General features: G+C 40.3%; 1 pseudogene across 2 annotated transcripts; it reads right to left on the bottom strand.

Moving 5' to 3' along the window:
* Positions 1-945: 945 nt before the first annotated feature.
* On the bottom strand, positions 946-3,861 carry LOC149209295 (G-type lectin S-receptor-like serine/threonine-protein kinase SD2-5 pseudogene; annotated as a pseudogene). 2 transcript variants are annotated; one of them, XR_016252856.1, is made up of 2 exons: positions 2,451-3,861; positions 946-963 (listed from the first exon to the last, which is right to left on the bottom strand). The product of XR_016252856.1 is annotated as a G-type lectin S-receptor-like serine/threonine-protein kinase SD2-5 pseudogene, transcript variant X2 (transcript). The 2 variants fall into 2 exon arrangements; XR_016252855.1 differs by lacking the exon at positions 946-963 and adding an exon at positions 1,014-1,454.
* Positions 3,862-4,270: the final 409 nt, after the last annotated feature.

Raw genomic sequence — 4,270 nt, 5'->3', positions numbered from 1 at the left:
TTTGACCTTGCCATTCTTATCTAGGCTTTAAAATCTCTGACTGTGTTTTTAAAATCACTGATTGTTTCTTCAACAACAACACAAAAAATTAATCTGAGAAATACCTGGATCCTTTCTTGGCTGAGCCTTCACTCTGCTGGTGAAGCTGCTACCGCAATAAACCCTTCCTTCAGCTTCTTTGACACTTCAAAGAGCCTGGACTAGCTCTGATACCATGTTGGAAATTTGTGAAAATTCCATAATAGACAGACAAAAAAATGCTCTGTTTTTATACTCTGTTTTAACACAGAAAACCCAGAAAATCGCTTGCTGGAAACGGTGTTTCAGCAACACAGATTTTTTTTTGGTTGCTGTAACTGGTGTTTCAGCAACGCTGCTCGTGGTGTTTCAGCAACGTAAATTTTTGACGTCAAATATTTTTGAGTTACGGTGTAACAGCAACAGGAAAAATTAACTTGTATTCATAAACAGTAAACCAACTGATACAAATTCGCCTTCCTCACATAGAGGGATTTCTACAAGGCTACTTTAAAGACAGTTCAAAAACTTAAAAAAGACTTCATGCTGTAAACAGAAAATACATTACTGAGTCTACACATTGCATTGCTGTGACTGCACTCCTGTGCATTTACAAAACATGTTGCTGTAACACTCTGTTTCAGCTCAGAACGCTGCTGTAACACGCTGCTGTAACACGCTGATGTAACACGCTGCTGCGTACAAAAAAAACTTCTGCACTGCTGTGCATTACAAAGAGAGCTCTGTCTCTGTTCCTCAAAAAAAACTTACACACTGCTGTGTCTACTTTTCTGCACTGATGTGCCTTCGTTGCTGCTTCTACTCTTCTCTGCAGCACACAATCACATTCAAGCGCTGCTGCGCTTCTCTCTTACATTTCATTTACAGTCCCTGCACTGCTGTGCATGAAAGCTTCATTCATCTAAGCTCGTGCTGCTGCACATTCTTTTTCAAAACACAGAAATTACATTCGAGCGCTGCTGCACTGTATTGCTAAAAGATTAACACTCCTACTGCTCTCCTTCTATGCTGCTGCTCATTACATTAAAAACAACGCACCAGAAAAAACTGCTTAAAATTATTATGACAAGACTGGAAATTAAGACAAGGTATGGAGCAGCAGAAAAATAAATCTAATTTTTGAGATTTCTGGATGTTGCGGTACATTCCCCATGTCCGCAATAAAACCTGTTGTTTACCATTTTTACCAACTCTGTCAACCGCATTAAATTTCATTTATCGCTTGACTCATAAATCTGATTGTCAATGAAGATTCAACTTCACGTCAAACTCATTGCTGCAGGCCCTGTACATTCAATCGGACAGCTGCCCATCCATATCGCACGGCTCTATCTGCTCCAGGAAAAAATTGCTTTGGCAAAACTGCTGTCCAGGTGTCTGCTGTTTTAATTTGTGCTGGGAAGCGTACTGGTTTTCTGGAAACAGTACGCAGCAGGGGAAATTAATATTTCAACAGGAACGAGTGGTGCACATCCCCCGAATCAGCGCAGAAACTTAAAGATAATGTGCAATTGTCTTTATTGTACTTCAAAGGTTAGCATTTATTGCTTATATGAAAGTATTTCATGTTAGTAAACCTTTTTGCCAACTGTAAAAATGCACAATTGTGTCTTAACATACAGGTTGTAAGTTCATTGGTGAATCTGGGATTTAACCATTATTGAATCATTGATCTAAATGTTGTAGCTTACTTTGTAACACATCGTCGATTACTTTGGAAAAAGAAAGTTGTAATGGTTTCTAATTTTGTTGTATTATGTGAAGAGAAAGGTGTGTTCCAATGAAAGTATTTTATTTACTGTGTTTCGTGGGAGAAACGAAGTGAATAAAATGGTCAGGGTCCTAATTTGGTTAGCAGGTTCTTTTGGATTCTTTTGGTGGAATCCTGTGACACCATTCTGATTAGATTGAAATTTTGTTTTTTAAATTGAATAGAGGAATTTAACATTAAGGAATACTTCTATAGTACAATTATTGCGCAATTCAAATTTACAACACTTGTGTACTACAATTATTGGGCAATTTAAAATTACAATTTTATAAATGTTGTATCACAAATCCACTAAAAAACATTTATTTATTTTTTATATCTAAAACAAAAAAAAATCAACAATTTCTAAGCCTTTAAGAGAATAGGAAAATGCTTATTTAAGTTGTGGGGAAAAACCACCATTCTACATATTCTCGAAAAGAATGAAAAAAAAAATAGCTTATTTTAGTTGTTTCAAAGAACTCAGGACTTGCTCACTCTTTTCCAGAAAGAAAAACCACTGCTGTTCAGCTATGGATAAAATCCGAGAATTCCCTTTTGGGTTGTTCAGAAACATAAGCAGACACATTTTCTTCTGAAGAAGAGTCATTTTAAGGCCAGATATACTCCCAAATGTACATAGTTTTGTAGAGACCTATACCTTAGCCGTCCAAATCCGGGGGCGTCTCGTCGTCGTCAAGCGAGGGGACGAACGGAAGCGTGCAGGCCAATGGAGGATCCATCAACTCCAAATCTCCTTCCAATAATCGCACCACCGTTCCCATTGAAGGTCTCATAGCCGAATTACTTTGAATACACCACAGCGCTGTCTTTATCAACCGATAAGCCTCATCCATCTCCTTTGGCCTCTCCAATTTCAACCCGCTCTCGATCAATTCATCCATTTTCCCTTGCCTCGCCTTCTTGAAAGCAATAGAAGGAAAATACCAATTTTCCGAATCCTGAGAGTTATCCACATTCTTGCTCCCCCTGATTATCTCCAGAAGGACCATCCCGTAGCTGAACACATCCGTCTTGTAAGTGATTCCCCACCCCATAAACCACTCGGGGGCCATGTACCCGGGCGTCCCTCTCACCCCTGTCACCACACGACTCTCCGAATCTCTGTTCAGTGACCTCGCCATGCCGAAATCGGAGACTTTTGCCTTAAAATCCTCATCCAGCAGAATGTTCTGAGGTTTGACATCCAGATGCAGAATACCAAGTCTCGACTCTTCGTGCAGGTATGCAAGTCCCCGTGCAGTGTCGAGGGCAATCGAATATCTGGTCTTCCAATCCAACTTTCTGTCCGAAGCGAACAGCCATCTATCCAGAGACCCGTTGGGCATGAATTCGTACACCAGAATCCGATGCGGCCCTTCCACACATACGCCACGCAAGCTCACGAGATTGGAATGATTTAGGGACGATATGGTGACGATTTCTGCACAAAACTCCTGCTGTCCATGCCCCGTCTGACTCAGTAGACATTTCACGGCAACTTGAGTACCATCTGTCAAAGTTCCTTCGTAGACTTTCCCAAATCCTCCCCTTCCAATCTCTTTGCTGAAGCTGCCAGTGGCTGTCTCCAGGGCCTGGAAACAGAATATCGTTGGAAGACCGGTCAGACTCTTCAGATAATCTCCATTAAAATCATCTGGCGCGGCTTCAATCGCGTGTGTATGCGAAATCTCGACACCTTCAATCGCAGTGGGAGAAGAAATCTCTGCACCTTTGATTGCCCTGGAACGAGAACGGTCTTTCCGTTGTTTCCACCGTAAAAAGAATTCGCGTGCCAGAAAGACAGCTAATATGCTTATTAGCATACCGAGAGTGGTAAAGAATGCAATACGAAATTTACCATTGAGAATGCCAAACAGACATAACAGAAAAATGAGCCCAAGTACCAGCAGAGACCGTTTTGGGTTGCGCTCAAAAAATTTGATAAGTCTATATAAAAAACCGCCATAATTCCGGTGCCAACTCTGATCAGTGTCCATGTCCCTTATTCACCTGCAGACAATGTGCAGAGTGATACCATTTCCCTCACTTTTTATGCATAGAGAACTCTTCATATCAAACTTTAGACCATTCTAATATAATGATTGATTTGACATTAGGTTCATCACATTCATATCGGACACAGCCTTATCTTTTGTAGAAAACGACACGAGTGGTACATGTAAATTCTTAAGCATCTGTACAGGTTACATTGGAAACCTGGAGTGTAGGCGTGGGCATTAAGAGACCCATTTATTTTCTATGGCTGTATTTTGTTGAAAAGGGATGAGATGATTTCGCTCTTTCGAGTTACGTTTCAGGTGTCACGGATTTCTCCAATGAAATTTGTAGTTACAAACTAGTCGAAAAGTCTATCTTAAGGAAAACTTGAACGCCCATTTCACTTCGTGTATATATATTTGGGTTTAGTTGGTTAAAATTGTGTCGCTGGAAAAATTTTGGTAGTAAACTGCTATGTTT

The sequence above is a fragment of the Pinus tabuliformis genome, chromosome 1_2 (genome assembly GCF_031772625.1).
Source record: "Pinus tabuliformis cultivar Carrire ecotype Pingquan chromosome 1_2, CPIR1, whole genome shotgun sequence".
Taxonomy (NCBI): Eukaryota; Viridiplantae; Streptophyta; class Pinopsida; order Pinales; family Pinaceae; genus Pinus; species Pinus tabuliformis.
Note: the sequence above shows the minus strand (reverse complement) of the source record. Positions and strands in the feature narration are given on the sequence as shown.